The sequence below is a fragment of the Canis aureus genome, chromosome 10 (assembly GCF_053574225.1).
Source record: "Canis aureus isolate CA01 chromosome 10, VMU_Caureus_v.1.0, whole genome shotgun sequence".
In the NCBI taxonomy this organism is placed as follows: domain Eukaryota; kingdom Metazoa; phylum Chordata; class Mammalia; order Carnivora; family Canidae; genus Canis; species Canis aureus.
In genome coordinates this window covers 17,395,256-17,417,198 of record NC_135620.1, presented here as the reverse complement: position 1 = coordinate 17,417,198, position 21,943 = coordinate 17,395,256, and the positions used below count along the sequence as shown (strand labels likewise).

Genomic DNA, 21,943 nt, shown 5'->3' with positions numbered 1-21,943 from the left:
GATCTAGATATTTGGCAAAAGTAGGATTGGTAGAGTTCTTTTAACCTAGTGATTCCATCTTAGTGATGATAATTTAGGATTTAGTTGAAAAGAGAAACCAATTTGCATTCTTGCAGTTCAGTTTTATCTTATGCCCAAATATGGTCATAGTGCTACTTTATGTATAAAGGTTATCTTTAAAGCATTTTTTAAAGATTTCCTTTTTATTTGAGAGAGAGAGAGCAAGCAATCACACAGAGGGAGAGGGAGAAGCAGACTCCCCACTCAGCAGGGAGCCAGATGGGGGGCTGATCCCCAGGACCCTGAGATCATGACCCAAGCAGAAGGCAGATGCTTAACCCACTGAGCCACCCAGATGCCCCTTTAAAGCATTTTTTAAACTAGTATTCATGCATCTGGTTTTTAAAAAGCATCTGGCTTTTTTTTTTTAATCCTACCAAGGTACTCCCCTTCACCCTATATTCTGCATCTTTACGGTTAAAGTGGTAAAAATAAGAAAAACTGGAGAAAGTGTAAGGTTTATTTATGCATAGTTCAGCTATTTCTATTCTAATTGGAACTGACCCTGCTCAAAAGTTAAGGGCTTTCCTTTTTCATGATCAAGGCTTTTGATGGATGATTTTATCCCCACCCAATAATTTTTAAATGTATTCATTTAACTTTAAACTATAGAGGTGAGACATTTCTTACCTAAAATAGCTTTGTTTCCAGCCCCCACAGCTGACTTTAAGAAAGCAGATGAAAAAGGAAAATACAATATTCACGTAGCTAATGTACTAAAATAAAAGAATGAATTTTCAACCAGATGTCAGGGTGTTCTTTACGACCACAATTTTGGGGTACCATTCTTCTCAGAATGGCATTGTAAAAAACCATTCTCAGTTTTTAAGTTTAATTAAATTGTGATATAGGTATAGGAAAAGACTTGAAAAGAAAGGTAGTCTGGCTGAATGAGTCCCCTTCATCCCACCTTCCCATCCCTACCATCACAGCTCCAAACAGAGCCTGCCGAATGGAGAGGGAAGAAGAATTTGCAGAAGTCGCTGTCTCTTGTCCCACCCTGGGCTGAGTTGAGGGGAATAGTTGAAGATTCAAGAATAGAGGTGGTTTGTGCCTCACAACAAAGTTCCCTGTTGTATTCCATCTTGCTGTGGCAGAGTAGAATCCAAGAGCAGCCTTCTCTAGAGCCATGGTATTTAGCAGCCTCAAAAAAAAAAAAAAAAAAAAAAAAGGCAACAAGGTGTATGGGGAGCAATCATCTTGCTTGAGCCTTCAGCCTTGAACTGAAGCAGTGGCTCTTCATGACTCTCCAGCCCACCAACCTATGCTGCAGATTTTGAGCTTGCTCACCTCCCTATTCACATGAGCCAATTCCTTAAAATAAAATTTTTATCTATATATACAAAGCCTATTGAACCTATTTCTTAGGAGAATCCTAATACACCTTCCCTATGTCCATAAGAAGGATGTAGAGGAGCTACCAAAAAAGTGCCAACAGAATGAAATGAGTGAGTGGGAGAGGAAAGCTGCAGACTGACCTGGGTGAACAGGCCACCTGGGCCATGGTGGAACTGCACACAATTCAGTAGGAACACTGAGGAGAAAAGTTACAGAAGCCAACATACTCCAGAACCACAGGAAGTCATCACATCTAGGAAAAGCCAGTACAGAGTAGAGAGAGCAAAACCATAAGGCAGATATCTCTCCTTACAGCTGTCAAGAATCTCCCAGGACATGACATTACTTAGTTCCAGGCCTTACAGAAACTTGGTTTTTTCTTCTCCTGCACAAGAGGCCTCTGCCACAATCATGTTACACCAGATCATCAGTCAGGTCAAGAAGCATCAGCACTTGATCCCCCTCTTCATATTTATTGGGGCAAGAGGTACTGGAGCAGCACTGTATGTCTTGCACTTGGCATTGTTCAATCCAGATGTCAGTTGGGATAGGAAGAATAACACAGAACCCTGGAACAAACTGGGTCCCAATGATCAATACAAGTTATACTCAGTGAATGTAGATTATAGCAAACTGAAGAGGGTCCAGACTTCTAAATGAAATGTTTCATTATAAGGCTGCTTAGAATGAAGGTCTTCCAGAAGCCATCTGCACAATTTTCCACTTATCCAGGAATTATTTCCCCCCTAAATGCACAAAATCATGTTGGTATATTGTATTGGGGTTTACACTGAATAATATCTGAAACTTGGGAAAAAAATAATAATCTCCCAGGACTTAGATTCAGTCTCATATAGGGCAGTAAGGATGAAAAATCTGAAGGGTATTGAACGTCAACGTGATGGAAATATAAATCTAAACCAGTCCACACCACTAGGCAATTGCAATACCCATCACCAGAATGGCCTCTTTCATCACTTCACACACTTTTCTCCACCAGTAAGGTTTTTTCCAACACAAGCTCTCTGCAACAAGGTGGGAAAGCTGGCTTCTGGGCACCACCAGCCTAAATTCTCCTGGTAGCTCACAACATAACAAATCACAGGAAAACGGATTTGCTTGTTGAAGTTGCATGCTCAACCCTGAACCAATTACTATGTCCTCTGACTGGCCAGGTGTAGGCCAGAATTGATAGGCGGGGGTCAGGGAGAGTCAGGAGTCAGGGCAATCTTCACCAAACCACTTGGGATGGGTCCCATAAAGAATGAGGAATGCATCCCAAAAAGTGATGGAGGGATGCCAGACAACCAGAACAGCACGTGTCTACCTCATGCAAGGAGAGTAAGAGAATTAACTGAAACAGTACTATTGTCACCAAAAATTCTCCAGATTTGCATATTTTTTAAAATGTTAGAGGTGCAGCCTTTTGGGTGGCTCAGTCTGGTTGAACAGCCAACTCTTGGTTTTGGCCTGGGTCATGATCTCAGGGTTGTGGGATTGAGCCACGTATCAGGCTCCATGCTCAGCATGGAATATGCTTGTCCCTCTGTTCCTCCCCCCACCAGTTCTAAAATAAATAAAATATTTTTTAAAAATTTAAAATTTAAAATTTAAAATGTTAAAATACTAGGATGCCTGGCTGGCACAGTCAGTAGAGCATGCAACTCATGATCTTGAAGTTATGAGTTCATGCCCCACATTGGGCATAGAGCTTACTTTCACACATTCGTATGTAAAGGTAAAATACAAACTCGTAGATTTAGTATACATATTCATCTGCTCATTAATCCATGCATTTATGCATCAAACTTGTGGAGGACTTACTACATGTAGAGGTACGTGACCCCTGCTCCTGCTCTGAGGAGCCCAACAGTCCAGTTGTGGACAGGCAAACATAAATAAATCCTGCCTCAAAGTGCTAGGTACTAAACAGGAGACATGAACAAAGAAGTGCAGGTGCATTGAGAACCAGACAGGCCCCTGTGCAAGGGAGGAAGATACCACTTACGAACAGATGATCTCTGAGCCAGGTTTGGAAGAATTTCAGCCTCCAGGGACTGGAAGATGAATCCAGTACTTTGTGCAGACCTGTAAGTGGCAAACCACAGGCCCCAGGGAGAATTAGAGGGAAACCCCAGATGGAATCCCTAATTTCCTATGGTGTGCTTTTCATTGTAAACCACACTGTGTAGATGGTGCTTTAAAATAAGAATTAGTAGGGTGGTAAAGGAAGCAGATTTTAGCTAACAATTAACTTCAGGTCCAGCTTACCATGGTCAAGAAAAATGGAAAATTAAGGAAATTGCCATATAATTAAAACAAGTAAATTACTTAAACCCCATTGATGCCTTGCCTAAGGCAAAATGAAGATAGCCAATTAAGCAGAAAATTTCGTTGAGTAACTTGTGTGTGCAAGGCATTATACTGTATCCTAGAAAAGAAATTTTTTTAAGTGTGTGAAATGTGAGTTGTTCCCTCAATAAAGGTACTGTGTGTGTAGAAATATATGGGGGCACCTGGATGGCTCAGTTGGTTAAATGTCTGCCTTCAGCTCAGGTCATGATCTCAGGGTCCTGGGATGGAGTTCCACATCACATCAGCCTCTCTCCTCAGCAAGGAATCTGCTTCTCTCTCTCTCTTCCTCTGCCCATCTCCCCATTTGTGCTCTGTCTCTCAAATAAATAAATAAAATCTTAAAAAAAAAAAAAAGAAATGAAATATATACACAGAATAAGTAAGTAGATGAATCAACCAAGCTATGAATGATGTAGATCCAAAGGAGTGATGTTGATGACAAATCACTGGGGCTGCTAAAATCTGGAGAATGAATAAATCCCCGAAGGCCAGGACAGCATGAGAGGATGCTGTAGAAAAAGAGAACTTGAACTAGACATCAAAGTAGGGGAAGACTTATTTCAGTAAGTGACTTGATTTGCCAAAAAATTAGCTTTACACACCAATTTTTCAGGAACAGAACAATTCCTTAAAGTTGGATGGCTCTATATTTTGTATGAAGTACATGTATTTATGAATGTTGAGTATGCATGCCTGGGATTTAATGCTATCAAAAATATTTTCTAGGGCAGCCCGGGTGGCTCAGCGGTTTAGCGCCGCCTGCAGCCCAGGGCGTGATCCTGGAGACCCGGGATCGAGTCCCACATCGGGCTCTCTGCATGGTGCCTGCTTCTCCCTCCGCCTGTGTCTCTGCCTCTCTCTCTCTCTATCTCTGAATAAATTTAAAAAAAATTTTTTTAATATTTTCTGAAAAGACATGACATTGAAAAGTAACTAAGGACCTCTCCAATTTGCATATATGTCAGGTAAAGGAGCAACTGAACCTCTCCTATATTTCTGATGGGAGTACAACCACTTTAGAAAATTGTTTGACTCTTCTTTATACAGTTAAAAACACATGCACCCTGCAGGTCAGCAATTCTACTCCCAAGACAAATGAAAGCACATGTCTACTGAAAGACTCCAGAATAAGTTTATACTCGCACTATTTATAATAGCCTAAACTGAAAACAATCCAAATGCCCATCAAAAGGATAGACAAATAAATCATGGTATAAGTATCATTCAGCCATTAAAAAGAATGAGCTACAGAAAAAAAAAAAGAATGAGCTACAGATACTTCAACAATGTGGATGAATCCCATAAACATTATATTGAGCAATATAAAGAGTACATTTTATGTATGATTCATTTACGTGAAATTCAAGAACAAAAAGTATAATCTTTGTAAAAGAAATCAGAACAGTGGATGTCCAAGCCAAGGGGCTAGAACTGATTGGAAGCGAGCATTAAAGAACTTTCTGGAATGATAGCATCATGGGTATATGGACAGAGTTATCAAAGCTCACTAAATTATATACTTAACATGTGCATTTCACTACATGTAAATTTTACAATAAAAATAAACATATTTTGGTCTCTTATAGATTAGATTTCTAAACTTCTGAGATGTACTTTGCATCTTTTTTTCTTAAATAGACAGCTTTCCATCTTATTTGTTGCTTGAATTCTATTTGTTCTGTGGATTCTAAAACCTGTGTGATTTCTTCAGGTGACGGAAATTGTACACACACACACACACACACACACACACAAAGAAATTATACACAGCCATTTTTTAATAGCCATTTTTTTAAGACCGTGACTTGATCAGATTTAAATGATACATTTAAACTAATATATGGGGATCCCTGGGTGGCGCAGCGGTTTGGCGCCTGCCTTTGGCCCAGGGTGCGATCCTGGAGACCCGGGATCGAATCCCACATCGGGCTCCCGGTGCATGGAGCCTGCTTCTCCCTCGGCCTGTGTCTCTGCCTCTCTCTCTCTCTCTGTGACTATCATAAATAAATAAAAATTGAAAAAAAAAATATTTAAACTAATATATGTTAATTATACTTCAATTAAATTTTTACTTTTTTTTTCAATTAAAAAATTTTTTAAATAAGGGTTGCCTCCCTGGGTAGCTCAGTTGTTTAAGCATCCAGCTCTTGAATTTGGCTCAGGCAGTGATCTCAGGGTCATGAGCATTGGTCTCAGTCTCATTGCTCAGCATGGAGTCTGCTTGAGATTCTCTGCCTCTGCCCCTCCCCTCACTTGCACTCTCCCTCTCTCTCAAATAGACAAAATATTTCTTAAAAACCTCTAAATAAGAAAATAAAAGATGTATTTGAGTAATGAAGACACAGATGTTCAGGCTGAAACCAGTAACTTAAAGAGAACTGCTCCTATTTTTGTCTTGGAAAGATTGGAATATGTTAGAATACAAATACTACAAAACTGAGAACTTCATAAAGAAAAAAGAAAGAAATCTTTAAAAATAGTTTCTACCTATGAAATTCTGCTTTTCACTACTATATTGATTTTACTTTGCAAGAATATGTATTTGAACACTAACATTAACACTAACACTAACTATTTGTATGTGTATCAATCACATACAAATACCCATCTCTAGCAATCTGGGACCTAAGTTCTTTTAACAATATAACAACTTTCTGAACAACTGAAGGCACATCATAAGTTTAAGTCAGTAAGAGTAAAGAAGTAATTTTTAAGAGGGGGCTGAGGAGAAGGGAGAAAAAAAGTTATCAGGATCTGGTATAGCATCGTGACTTAAAAAGGATATTTATTATTATAATTTTACATTTTATAGCTAAAAAGCCAAAAAATTACCGATAGTTTCAATAAGACATATTTTAAATTTTGACTACATTTTCTCGGCCACACGGGCCTTGTAAACACTGTGATTTCCAGCTGGCTGGGGGCGGGGGCGGGGGGCGGACAGACAGACAGCCTCCTCTCTCTAAGGGGCTTCTTTAGATTTGAGGGGGCAGATGAGAATTTCATGTTTGTCACAGGGTTCACGGGATGACAGCGTTCTGAGACACGGCCGTGGAGACAGGAAGCAGAGCAGTCAGCTCCTGCCCTTAGCCTCGCTGGGGCTCTTGAGTTCCAGCCAGAACCATACAAGCGAGTATACAATTACCTACCAGAAGTAACTAGGTCAGACGACCGGCCATGCCGGCCACGACTGCAGAAAAGCTCCGCTGTGACATTCACTTGGAAAAACCACCCTGTGGTGACCTGAACCAACTCCTTCATGAGGTTCTCAGCAACCTCATTTGTCACTTAAAGGAAATAGGTTTCATTTCCCTCGTCTTAACCTCTTTGTGTTTTGTCATTTACTATATACTTCCTGTAAAGGATTTAACTTGGGCTGATCTCAAAGTGAGGAATGGAGAGAAGTGGTCTCAATTGTCATAGGGAAAAGGGAAGTCGGGGGGGGGGGGGCGGTAAGCCCGGTTATTTTTATTTGCACAAGTAAAATGAATCCAAAATGTGTGCTTTGATCCCAGATATTTAAAATGTCTTTCCTCCTCTGAACTCCTGCGGCATTATCATCTAGGGGTGTTGTTTGGAACCTAGCATATTGCTTTTCGGTCTATCATTGCAACCAAATCATAAGACTCTTTAAGGCCAATGAACGTCTTTAGGGAACACTGCAGATGATGAAATATGGTTACTTTTGTCCATTGGCTTCCATATTTGACCTAGAGTGATATACAGCAAGGATGATCTAAGTACCCTGGCCTTCACCAATCTCTCATTTTTCATGAGCCAACTTTACCTAAGGGATATTTCTGCACACTTCCTTTGGGTAAAGGACTCTGGTAGTTATGAGTCAAGGGATACACTTAAAATGTCTCAGAACAATGATTTAAAGACTTTGTAATGGGGCACCTAGGTGGCTCAGTTGGTTAAGCATCTGCCTCCCACTCAGGTCATGATCTCAGGGTCCTGGGATCGAGCCCCACATCAGGCAGGGAGTCTGCTTCTCTCTCTTCCTCTGCCTGCCACTCCCCCTGCTTATTCTCTCTCTCTCTCTCTCTCTCTGTCAAATAAATAAATCTTCAAAATTAACTAATTAATTAAAGACTTTGTAAGAATTCCATTTAGAAAGCTATTTTTTGGGATCCCTGGGTGGCGCAGCGGTTTGGCGCCTGCCTTTGGCCCAGGGCGCGATCCTGGAGATCCGGGATCGAATCCCACATCAGGCTCCCGGTGCATGGAGCCTGCTTCTCCCTCTGCCTGTGTCTCTGCCTCTCTCTCTCTCACTGTGTGCCTATCATGAATAAAAATTAAAAAAATAAATAAATAAATAAAAATAGAAAGCTATTTTTTTATTATTCTTGTCCGAAAGTAAGAATCTGATTTGCAACATTTTTTAGTCACTATCTATTATTGATAAAATAGTACTAAAAGTCATAAATAATAACATATAATGGGAAGCTTTTTCTCCTTAAATACATATAGCCTATTTCAGTTTCAGGTTTACTATGTCATCTCAAATGCCTCCTCCAATTTTAGTCATGATTATTGATGAAAAAAACTGCAGGAAATGAATCACTTGATTAAGAATGCATATTTTTAAAAATGTATATTTTAAAAATTGAGTGTCGCATGCTAAAGCAATGAGAAAGAGAACCATAGATATATCATCCACCCCAAATGGAATCTGGTTAACATCAGATGTTTATTTGTCTAGCAAAACATGACTGAAGGTGAAAGCTTAGAAATTCGGTGGAAGGGAATTACAGAATTGCATGTTAGGATCAGAATTTGGTGATCTGTTCTGGATCACCAGAAATACACTATTTCCCTTCCCATTTGACTTTTTTTTTTGTTTGTTTTTAAGATATTTATTTATTTATTTATTTATTTATTTATTTATTTATTTATTTTATTCATTCATTCATTCATTCATTCATGAGAGACACAGGGAGAGAGAGAGAGAAAAGCAGAGACACAGGCAGAGGGAGAAGCAGGCTCCATGTAGGGAGCCCGATGTGGGACTCGATCCAGGGTCTCCAGGATCAGGCCCTGGGCTGAAGGCTGCACTAAACTGCTGAGCCACCCAGGCCACCCCATTTGTCTCCTAAACTTCCCAAACAATTTGAGTTAGGAGAGTAAGTAGTCGAAGACCTGAATGCCCCAACTCTTTCTGCTGTTGGGATGAGCAGAGGGAAAGAACATGGAGAACATTTCAGAGGCTGATCTGACCGATCTCTAGACAAATAAAATTGAGAATATTTGGAGGACCAATGGAGATATATTAGGGTTCAGATAGAATAAAGACAGGGCAGAGCAGGTTTGAGAATCGGGAATACCCAAGTGTGAAACCTGCATAGTCACACACTGTGTGACATCTAGCAAGTTACTTCACATCTGTGAAGCCTCATTTCCTCATTTGTAAAAGCCAGAGAAAGAACTGCCTTGCAGGGATGTTGATAGGATTGACTTCGTAAATGTACCCGCAGTGTATCTGGTATATTCAGGGCTGAGTAAGTATCTATTCTATTCCCTTCCTCTACAAAAAGAGATCATAGAATTTTTACTTCCCAATTTTAAATGCTTCTATTCAACTTAGCGTATAAAACATTATACCAGCACTGAGAGAAATCAGTGCCCGTTACAACACTGCATTTTCGAAATGTTAACTGTTTTATTTTGTCATGAGCACAAATGTCTATCTTGGCAGAGAGTCAATAACTATATAAATATTGCATATTACATGTAGCGATTGACCTGCAAGAAGTTGATTCCATTTCACAAACTTTCAGTGAATACCAATATGGCCACCTCTAGAGAAATTACAAAATAATCAAGACTCCGTTCCCACCCTGTAGAAACTGACTGGGTAGGTAAGGAAAAGCCAATGTTAGGACCTCTGACATGTGCCCTACTGAATCTTTTAATTATTATCTATAAGCCAACCTCTCTCCAAATGTACATGATATGCCTGTTGAGGTTAGACTTCTTGGCCAGTTTTTATTATTTTATTGATTAGTTTTTAGATATTCGAGCATTGACTGATTGGCTTGGATTGATTTTTATAATAGGAAGGATACAAGACTTTGACTTAATGTTATCAAAACACCAATGGGCACCGAGTTAATGGGCATCTTGCAAAAGATAGATAAGATCTATTTTTCTTAGATCATATATTTAAACCTAGATTTTTGCTTTATATGTCCCTCTACCACTTCCACATTTTGAAGAGGGAAAACACACACACACACACACACTCTCTGCATGACCACAAGATCAACCACTACTGCCTGCTGGCCAGAAAAAGGGTAGTATTAAGGGTACAGCCATCTGCTTGCCACAGACTGCTGGTGAGACAAGAAAAGCTAATTAGCACCCCAACCCTTACCTTCACTCCTCCCTCCTCTCCATGCCTCCACCATCTGGCTGGCCTCTCTCTCCTCTACTTTCTGCATCCTATGGCTTAGAAGAACAGAATCGTTTCGCTATCCCAGCAAGAGATAAGAACAGGCTTCAGCAGCAGCCTGGACCATGAATTTCTAAAATTTTAGAGGAAATTGCACAAATCACATCCTTTTCCCTTCCACCAGCAATTCTGTCTTTCACTGGTGCCTGTTATCTTACTGAAAACATCTTCTCTGTCCTGGAAAATGGTTAAGTCTGGACCCCAATCTGTTTTGTAATTGACAATTGTCTATGGATGGGGGAGCACTTAGATCCTACAATGAGTCTTCTTCACCACTTTGACTGGGGTTTTGGGGATAACAACGGGATATATAAAATCATTAAGTAAATATAGTACATTTCAGCATAAAGCCACAGGAAATGGTGAGAAGTACCTTTGATATGAAGTAGCAATAACAGCTCAAATGTCATTACTTACTAAAGATGTCAGAAAACAGGACATCAGTGAAGCAGTCTAAAATTTTGAGACTTCACGGAATAAAAAGAGTGAAACTTCAAACTAGTAAACAACTATAGACCAGCTATTAACAGACAGGAATGATGACTTTCCTATTTACCTGAGAAATAGTGCAATGTGGATAAACCAATGTTTCATTAACATAAATCCTTGTTACCAGGTTACTAGGATTTGGTTACAAAAACAACAGTATTTTTTTTCTGCATTTTGTTCTTGCTCTTATTTCTTCTCTTTTTCTACCTTATAGTAATAAAAACAATATACTTTTTTAAAGAAAATCTAACAGTGCCCACTTAAAGGACGAAAGGTAGTGGAAAACAAACTTTGAAAATTATAAAAACTGTAAATAAGAATAAGAGGATGATTAGAATATTAGAGAGATAAGCTTCAGTTAAGCTTACTATGAAAAAGACTTGCTCCATAGCTCTATTTCAAACACAGCAATGTCAATTTGAAAAGAAAAAAATACTGTGAGGCTTTGATGTCAAAATCTTTACCTTACTAAACAAACTTGCTAAAAGAAATTGCCCAAGTGGATCTTTTCATTTTGGTAACAGGAGGAAAGGGAGACCAACGAACTTCAGTTTAGAGTATTCTTCTAAATTGGATAAAATTAAGCTATGACTCAGACCCGTACAGAAACCAGATGCTTCCTACCTATGGGGGACATCTGTAACTTTTTTGGCTGTTCACCCTCTGAACTGTCTTCCTGCATTTGGGGAATTCCTCACCATGTGAGTCTTAGCAAGAGATAGGGTCTGCCTCCCACTCTAGATGCAGAAAAAGCCTACCAGCCAGCCATTTCTTTTGCAGGCCTAGTTTGGCCAAGCAGCCCCAGAATTTGACTCAAAGCAATGGAAGAGTAGCAAATTTGTTCTGATACCTACATCCAGTTTCCAAAGGCTGTGGGAACAGAGCACCAGCTTACATACACTGTTAGTGGGAGTGGCAGCTACAGAACCTACCCTTCCTTGGCAGCAACAATGATCTTCCCAGATAAGTTCTGGGACCTTTGGCACATAGCTTCTTTTCACCTAGGACCTCTAGCCATCCCATGATTCTGTGCACTACCTGATAGGTAGTCAGTACCTTCCTTTTCTCCTTAAGTCAAAATCCGCTTCTGTGCTTGCAACCAGGAACCCTAATGGATATAGAGCCTCTGGAAAAGTGACTTAGAACTACAAAGAGAGAAAAAAAAAAAAAAAAAAAAAAGAACTACAAAGAGAGGAACCAGGGAGTATAGTTTCTCTATAAGCTACAAACTACTCACAAAAGACATCTAGTTGAAGGTAAAGAGCATTAATAAAGAGAAATGTATGTATTTTTCCTTTTTTTAAAGATTGTATTTATTTATTCATGAGAGACACACAGAGAGAGGGGGACAGAGACACAGGCAGAGCGAGAAGCAGGCTCCATGCAGCGAGCCCAACGTGGGACTCGATTCCGGGTCTCCAGGAAGGCTGCGCTAAACCGCTGAGCCACCCGGCTGCCCGTGTATATTTTTCCTTAACATAAGTCAAGGAGGTGTGTCCAGGAGAACATATAGGCCAGTTTCAGTGATAATGTAGAAACAATAAAGGGAAACCTTATCCCTTTATGTAGGTCTGGATCTAGACAATTTAGAGAGTTAAAAATGCAGGAGTACAAAATAACTGATGCATTCCACAATTAACTAAAATAAATTACATTAAACCCATGAAAATGGTTCCCTAGGGAAGTTGGAAAGGGGACCAGGGAAGAGAGATAGAAGGAATGGTTGCACCAACTCTGGTGCAAAATGCAGGGCTTGTGTCTGAAGGCCTCTGGCCCACGTACCTGGTGACTTTTCCTCCACTCCTGTGATCTCCAGAAGAGAAAGAAACTATCCAGCAGCCCAACCTTTGGGCTTGGACATGAGCAAAGCAGAATGCAGCCTGCAGGTTAATGAAGGGACTGACCACCGCTGTACATCCCACCCCTGCAGGCTGCTGCCCCCAGCCCAGGTGCAAATAGGCAGCAGGAGGTTGTCAGAATACCTGTGATAGGGATCCAAGGGCAGAGGATGATGATGTTAAACATCCTCTTTTATAAACAGACCTCTTTCCATCTAAGCCTAATTATAGTGTAACAATATTTAAAGCATCATGTTTGGCAGTGATGAAAGAGTTGGTAATGGATTGTGGTGATGATTGCACAAAACCATGAAAGTCGTCAATGGCACTGGATTGTACAGGGAAAATGCCAAGGTTTGTCAGTATGGTAGTTCCTCAAAAAGTTAAAAATAGAACTACCCTATGATCCAGCAATTGCACTACTAGGTATTTACCTAACAAAGGACACGAAATTATTGGTTCAAAAGGACACATGCACCCTGATGTTTATAGCAGCATTATCAGCATAGCCAAATTATGAAAAGAGCCCAAATGTCCATGACTGATGAATAAATAAAGATGTTGCATATATATACATGTTGTGTATATATGTGAGAGAGGCAAACCAAGAAACAATTAACTCTAGAGAACAAATTGGTGGTTATCAGAGGGGAGGTGGGTGGGAGGATGGGCATCAAGGAGGGCACTTGGGGGATGCCTGGGTGGCTCAGCGGTTGAGCACCTGCCCCTGGCTCAGGGCATGATCCGCGGTCTCAAGATCGAGTCCCACATCAGGCTCCCTGACTGGAGCCTGCTTCTCCATCTGCCTACATCTCTGTCTTTCTCTTTATGTGTCTTTCATGAATCAATAAATAAAATCTTTAGAAAAAAAAAAAAAAGGAGGGCACTTGTTATGATGAACACTGGGGGTTATATATAAATGATGAATCACTAAATTCTACAACTGAAACTAGTATTACTGTGTATGTTAACTAACTGGAATTTTAATAAAAATAGAAAAAATGCCAAGGTTTATTATATATATTTTATCACAATTTAAAAATATTGAAAATGAGGAGCACCTGGTGGCTCAGTCAGTTAAGCACCTGCCTTCAGCTCCGGTCATGATTCCAGGTCCTGTGATGGAGCCATGTGTCAGGCTACCTGCTTAGTGAGGAGTCTGCTTCTCTCTCTTTCCCTCTGCTCCTCCTCAACACTCATTCTCTCTCTGTCTCTCTCTCAAATAAATAAAATAAAATCTTAAAAATAAAATAAAATAAAATAAAATAAAATAAAATAAAATAAAATAAAATAAAATAAAATAAAATAAAATAGGAGCACCTGGGTGGCTCAGTAGTTGAGTGTCTGCCTTTGGCTCAGGGCATGATCCAGGGTCCTGGGATCAAGTCTGGCATTGGGCTCCCCATAGGGAATCTGTTTCTCCCACTGCCTATGTCTCTGGCTCTCTCTGTGTGTCTCTCATGAATAAATAAATAAAATCTTTACAAAAAAGAAAATGAATAAAAATTAAAAAAAAAAAAAACAAAAAAGAAAATGAAAACTATGTTTGGCTATAATGGGCCTTTTGTTTTAATCTATGAGATTTTGATGAGAAGCTGCTGGTTCCAGGCCCCTCTTGTGTTCAACAGTGCCCCTGAAAGCTCCCCCCCTACTCTCCTTTCCTCATCACCTGTGGCTGCAGGGTCTGAGCTGTCCTGGGAGCCTGGGCCTGGAAGACCCCACAGCTGTGCAGAGTACAGTCTCTTGATTTCTAGACAGCTTCCTGTTTTTGCCTGTACATTCCTATCTCCAGGCCATCAATCATGCTGCTCCCTGTACGTGCAATGTCCTACCTAGCATGCAAGGTTCAGCCAAAATAGCATTCCCTTCCTTTCCTAGTGCCCCACTGGGGAGCCACCTTCAAGACAAACCAAACTGTTTTCAAAATAATTGTAGACACCATTCTCAGATGTTTTGTCCAGGACAGGAATAGGGGCTGGAAATCAGAAGGGCCTAATAAGCTCTGGTTGTTGGCAGGTGTAAGGCAAGCAAGAGTATCGACTAAGGGAAAATACCCTCCCTACTACCATTGATTCATGAGAATCATTGTGAATGCTCTAAATTTAGACCTCCTAGATCACCCAATGATCTTCTTTCAATATAAAAAACTGCATTTCTTTAAAACTATTAATGCAATACACCTAGTGATTTTTACATCTTATTTCTTTAAAAAAAATTTTTTAAAGATTTTATTTCTTCATGAGAGACACAGAGAAGCAGAGACATAGACTGAGGGAGAAGCAGGCTCCTCACAGGGAGCCTGATGTGGGACTCGATGCCAGGACCCTGGGATCATACCTTGAGCCTAAGGCAGATGCTCTACCGCTGAGCCACCCAGGTATCCCTTAACATCTTATTTCAAAGTAATGGCCTCTCTTTACAAATCACCCTTATATAATTATTATGGGAAGAACAGGCTACATACACATTTTTTCTCTCCTAGTTTGACATTTAACTTTTGTTAAATTGCTATTAATTTCCACTTTTACTGGCTTCCAAGGAAATGTTTGCATTGCCCAGAAGAGTTGCTTCTCAGTTTTTCAAAAGTCACACACATGGAAAATGATAATTATTTTTTATTTAGGAATACAGAAGCAACAGGCTAGGTAAATCATTTTTTTAAAGATTGTATTTATTTATAAATTCATTGATTTAGGGGAGAGAGAGAGAGTTCATGTGCTCGTGCCTGATTACAGGCACGAGGAGCAGAGGGACAGAGAAAATCTCAAATAGACTCTACACTGAGCACGGAGCAGATGCAGGACTCAATCTCAAGATCCTCAGATCATGACCTGAGCTGAAATCGAGAGTCAGATGCTTAACTGACTGAGCCACCCAGGTACCCCCAAGCTAACTCAATCATATCTCCAGTTCTTCTGCAATGCCCGCCCCAACTCATTCATTCATTCACTCATTCATTTGTCTATCCATCCATCCATCCATTCATCCATTCCTTTCTACCTCCATTGTCCACTCTTATTTCCAATTCCCACAACCATTTGAGTGTTCAATGTATATTATTTTGTCTACTATGTTATTCTAAAATGTTTACACTTTGTATACATTGATACACTTGTATAAGTGATATCATGTTGTAAATCTCATTCACTTTCTTCTTTTAATCCCTGAGCAGGATCTTGCTGGGTTCACATCTACTCTGTTACACAGGTCTTCATCGTGGACACCTCCCGTGTCTAGCACCCAGCCCTGGCGGTAGGCACCCATATCACACCAGCTGCCTGCTTCTGCGTACCCTGCTGTGGTGAACACCCTCATATATGCCCCCTTATGGACCTGAGAAGGATCTGTGGGATCACAGGGGATACAGACTTTCATTGTAAGTACTATCTCTACTCCTCCCCAGGACTGCTGCCTACACTAGTCTAAAAGCTCTGCAAAGGTTTCCTACAGGTCTACAACCACACACTTGGCATGGAAACAAGAATATTTGTACAGCACACCAAGGTGGAAAGGTAAGGAAAAGAGGCCCAGATTCCAGCAGCTTCAGGCCCTCCAGCCTCCCTGAAGTGGAATATCAGTTCATATCCCCAACACCAATGAGGATTGCTGCAGTACGATCCCCACCCCACTGTTGCTACCCTCTGTACAAATAACTCAAGTCTCAGGATTGTCTGGAAAGAAGGAGTGCTGTTGTTAAATTTCTCAGGGTGTCACTTCTGTAATCTCTGTTCCACTAGTTAGTAGCTATTGCTGACCATTCTCCAACAGTCCTGGGAGCAAATATTGCTTGCTGTTTTTTTTATATTTTATTTTATTTATTCATGAAAGAGAGAGAGGCAGAGACAAGGCAGAGGGAGAAGCAGGCTCCATGCAGGGAGCCTGATGTGAGACTCGATCCCGGGTCTCCAGGATCAGGCCCTGGGCTGAAGGCAGCGCTAAACCGCTGAGCCACCCGGGCTGCCCGATATTGCTTGTTTTAAGGAAGAAGCAAATGAGGACAGAACTGGTCAAGGCCTCACAGCCAAGGGTCTGAGGAGCAAGTGGAATCCAGGACTGCTTGACTGCAAACCATGATCTCTTTCCATGCTTCCCAGGAAATTATTCAAGAACAAGGTCCAGAAATAAAGGCTGCCCAAGAGATTAGCCTTGCTTCTTTGGGGGAACACGGATGTGTTACCTGCAGAGCTAAAGACTCCATGACCAAGCTGCCTTGGGAATGCTGCACATTCCAACAAGACCATGGTCTGTTTCTTCTGCTTTGTTACCTTGGGTTTTTAGGGATTTCGGTATGGCAGTTGAGACACAAACTGATAAGCTTTATTTGGAAAAATCTGATGATCTGAGAACTGTAGAGTTTGCTTTGCTAGGTTTGTGTGTATGTGTGTGTGTTTTGTTTTCCTTCGGAAGTGTAAATTGAGTGACTAATGTGTTTTCACAGTCTGTGGGCTGAGGTTGACAGAGGGAGTAAAATAGGCATCTTTTCCATTCCTGAATAATGAAAAGAAGGAAAATATCCCCCAGAGTTTATTTTTTGGAGAACTATAAAAACATGCCAGCTTATGGGATGATAAGGAGATAAATAGTTCAATAGTTCATCAAGAGATGACATCTTCATTTATTCATATGAAATGTCAATGTTTGTTATAGTCTGGAATGAGAATTTTCAGAATTTCTGTATATATCAAGTGCTGGAAGAGGAAGAAACATTCACTTATATGCTTCTCTAGAAATGAAAACAATATATTAATCAGGCAGAAAACTGATCTGATGCAGGGATCATCATCATGCAGGCATCCTTGGCCTGCATTTTGCAGTTCCTGATGACATCATGAGCAGAGGACAGGGAGGGACTGACCTAATCTCCTTCCTAGACATGAAGTGTTTGTCCACTCTGTGGTCACTGGAGGCATACTGAGTTGTCCTCTGGACTTCCAGAAAAGCCTTTCCACAATCTTTCCACTTTGGGTCTTGCCTTAGCTTTCTGAGGTCCAATATATCGTAGGGAATAGACTTAGGACATTCGTGCAAGACAAAGGAATGGGACTTCCATTAAAGACTAAACACCAAAATAGTGACTCTAACAGTCATAATTACACGTACAAAGTTTAGACATTGTTAATTATGGCTTTCCATCTTCATATTTAGAAAGACTATCTACAGATAACATAATGTTTGGATGTGATGAAGTGCAATGATATCAAAAAATACATGCCTGTGTCTATACGAATAAACACATTTAAGACTAGAAGCCAATTAGCACCTGTGACGTATAACAATAATGGTATGTTTTTGGACCTTTCTCAAAAGTTAAATTCTATTAAAGATTTTATTTATTTTTATTTTAGAGAGACAAAGCACGCACAAACTGGGGGGAAAGGGAGAGGGAGAGGAAGAATCTTAAGGAGACTCCTCGCTGAGTATGGAGCCTAACACAAGGCTCGATCTCATGACCCTGAGATCACAACCTGAGCCGAAACCAAGAATCAGTCAGTTAAACCACCTATGCACTCCAAAAGTCAAATTCTACTTATAAAGCTAACTACATAAAAGACTTTGCCCTTGACTGTGTGTTCATAATAATTGCAAGTTTTTTGTCTCTCACATAACTCCCATTGCATACCAAGATGCCAGACTTATCCTGTATTTTCCATTGGTCACACTCTGCCTCTTATTACTGCACCAGACCTCTTTTAATTCAAAAGAAGAAGTCGCAAAAATATTAGGAAAGAATGCATCACTTAATGCATTCATCACTCTACAATGGAAAATAAGCAAGGTTTGCTTTTAACTGCAATATGTGGTTATGGTATTAAAGTCATGTGTAGGTGGCCGTGGACTGCCCCTTACTCTCTGAGGGCCTCCACTGAGCTCACAAGAGTAGATTTTCGATTCTTCTAAATCTTGTGTCTCTGGTCTGGTTCTACTCAATCGTCAAGGCTGACTGGTCCAGAGCTAAATCCTGAGCAAAGAAGGAAAACCGTATATCTTTCCCAAAAAGTGGACGTTTTGATCTAGAAATGTTTGAGGCAGCAAGCACTCTACAGAGAAAATCTCTGAATGTGTCCATCCTCAGCGAGGTCCCCAGGGGCACTTTGCTCCTGCCCTCTCAAGACCTGGTGCCCCTCTTCCCTGCATTGAGGAGATGCTCCAGAGTTCTCCTACAAGGGCCTCCACCCCTTGTTTTTTCGCCTAAACTTTCCTCTCTTCTTTTTTTCTTTTTCTTTCTTTCTTTCTTTCTTTTTTTCTTTCTTTCTTTCTTTCTTTCTTTCTTTTCTTTCTTCTTTTCTTTTTTCTTTTCTTTTTTTTTTTTTTTTTTTTTTTGTCACTTGTAACCAGAGGAAATTCAATGTAACATAAAAGGAGACACATGTCTAATAGGATGTTACTTCAGGGCTACCATGGAATTTATGGTTTCTGGTAAAATGATGATCATAGGGTCATGTTCTGGCTAATTCTGTCCTTGCTGGAGTACAAGAACTCTAAATAGTCACAACTGATGTGCTTAGAATTATTTGAAGGTAAGTTAAAGCAGTGTGTTAGAAAACGATTTAAGGAATTTGCAGGAAAATGTGGGGCCTGTTAACTTAAACACTAAACTTTTTTTTTTTTTTTTGAGTAAAGAATGTCTGGGAAAAAAAAGAATGTCTGTTAGACTTCCTTTCAGAATCTCAGCATCACACAGGAGATTGTGAACTGTCTCTAAAAGTTATCATTCAGTTTCTTACAACCAAATGGGAGACTTCTCTCTGGTTAAGCACTAGATACAAGTGCTCATGCCAGCCTACTCAGGATGTAGAAGTCCTAAGTCATTAGATAGCAGTGAGATTTCAAAAAAAATTGGGCAGCAGGAAATAGAGCAGAACTCTTACCAACACATGCAGACTACAGTAGCAGCCACAGAGAATGTGGTATCCTGTTCTGCCTCGCTCACTGGGCTGGCTGATGTTGTCTCATAGACCCAGTTAATGCTGGAAGAACTTAACAGTGCATATTGTCGGGTGAGGGGGGGCTGCAAAATTATACCCATAGATGCTACAGCTTCTCAAGTTCAGATGAAACCAGCAGTCTTGCTTCTAACACTCGGGTGTGTTTCCCATTAAACTAAAATCCTAGTAAGCACCTGTAGTTTCTTCTTCACCATCTCTGTCGTGAAAATGAAATTAATGGGTTTGCCCCTCCTTTTCTTCTGGAAACAGCAATATCTAGCTGCACCTGAAAATCTGCATTCAGGGCATAGGTAGAATTTGTCTGATCTTTTCTGCACCCCAAAAGAAATGGTCTAAAACTGGAGGCAGTGTTGGGTAAGATTAAATGTGTTGATTTGGTTAGAGTCCAGCCTATACATAACTAGAACAACCTTTTATTGATTCCTCCCCCCTTCCACCAATTAATTAGTGTTCTTTATCCTTCAAGGCATTATTTACAAGAGAAGACATTAAAAGAATTCATAGGCTTACCTTTTCCTAAGAATGTCTTATAAGACCAACATTCCCCGATCTAAATGAGAATTTCAAACGTTTCCTAAAGATCTCTTGGTGGAGTTCAGTGAACGAGTGTTGAGATGAGCCCACAATAACACTCTGAGGACATTGTAAGTCTCTGAGTACCAAAACCTTGTCCAATTCCTCTTTGTATCCCTTCCACCCACCCATCAGGCAAGCTCCAGAAACCTTTGTCAAATAAGCATATCCTATTTAGCTTTCCTATTCAAATTCTAGTTCTCAGAGGGAGTAAGAGCCATGTGGATTTAAACTGCAAGTGCCACACTAGTCTGACAAATCGCATGCCTGGGGAAAGAACTTCAGATACATCTTAATCCATATTTATTAAATTAAAGCAAAGCAGTCAATACCAAGAGATTTCAAATATAAAGAGTCTTCGGTTAACTTGGAAAGACTGAACAAGGTATATAAAAAGACCATTCAAAAAACTCAGGGCTTTGCTCTTGGAAGCAGACGAGTAGCCCCAAAAGCAAACTCCAGAGTGGGGGAATCACAGTGGTCTGGAAATTTGGGGGAAAGATTCACGGGAGATGTGGAGCCCATTTGGGCAGCAAAGGCTGGGTGAGAGACAAAGCTTACCACTCCCACCTCTGCAGAGGTTCCTAAATTCACCACTTCACTCTTCAGTTGATGATGAGTCAAACCAAAATTATCATCAAAGCTGCTAAGCTTTCTGCCCCCTCCCCTGGCTTTTTTTCTTTTATCTTTTCTTTCTTTCTTTCTCTCTTTCTTTCTTTCTTTCTTTCTTTCTTTCTTTCTTTCTCTTTCTTTCTTTCTTTCTCTTTCTTTCTTTCTTTCTTTCTTTCTTTCTTTCTTTCTTTCTTTCTTTCTTTCTTTCTTTCTTTCTTTCTTTCTTTCTTTCTTTCTTCTCTTTCTCTTCTTTTTTTGTAACCAAAGCATAACAGGCAAAATAAAGACAATAAAAACCTTGGTGATAAAATAGTGCACATGAAGGAGTGACTCATTTATTGTTTTTTCACAAGTGTCTGCTAAAAGGTTAACCAAGGGGATGCCTGAGTGGCTCAGCAGTTGAGTATCTGCCTTCGGCTCAGGGCCTGATCCTGGGATCCAGGATTGAATCCTACATCAGATTCTCTGCGGGGAGCCTGCTCCTCCCTCTGCCTATGTCTCTGCCTCTGTATGTGTGTGTGTGTGTGATGAATAAATAAATAAATCATAAATAAATGAATGAATGAATAAATAAATAAATAAATAAATAAATAAATAAATAAATAAAATAGTTAACCAAGCATCTCCCTTGATGGAGTATATGTGGCAGAAGGAGGAGAGAACTAATTTCATCCCTTCTTTGTTCAAGCTTTTGCCCATGCTGCTTCTGAAAATAACTTTATCTGGAGTTTAAGTGGAACAGGGGTCTAATGGGACATCACATAAAACATTTGTTAATGTTTAAGGAAGCAAGACAAAAATTTAATGCAACAAATGCCATTGTACACTTTAAAATAATAGTTAATTTTGTTATATGGATTTTACCTGAATAAAAAAAAAGAATGGAGCAACCTGGGTGCCTGAGTGGCTAAGTGTTTGAGCATCTGCCTTTGGCTCAGGTCGTTATTCGAGGGTCCTGGGATCGAGTTTTGCATTGGGCTCCCCGCAAGGAGCCTGCTTCTCCCTCTGCCTGTGTCTCTGCCTCTCTCTCTGTGTCTCTCATGAATAAATAAATAAAATCTTGAAAAAAAAAAAAAAAGAGCAAACTTAATTTGCCATCTTAATTTGCCAAGGTCATGAAATTTGTCCATACTACTTTGTGTGTGTAAGCATTGGACCAAGGCTAAAAGCAATTTAGTCCTGTGAAAAAGTCCTGGAGGGGACCTGAGTTCTGGCCCAGCTCTGCTTCATCTGGGGGAATCTTTAAGATTTCTTTTATAAATTACCAGCATTGGAAA

At 40.1% G+C, this 21,943-nt stretch overlaps 1 pseudogene; it reads left to right on the top strand.

Annotated features, from left to right (window-relative positions):
• The first annotated feature begins 1,640 nt into the window (after window positions 1-1,640).
• On the top strand, window positions 1,641-2,192 carry LOC144321602 (cytochrome c oxidase subunit NDUFA4 pseudogene; annotated as a pseudogene).
• Window positions 2,193-21,943: the final 19,751 nt, after the last annotated feature.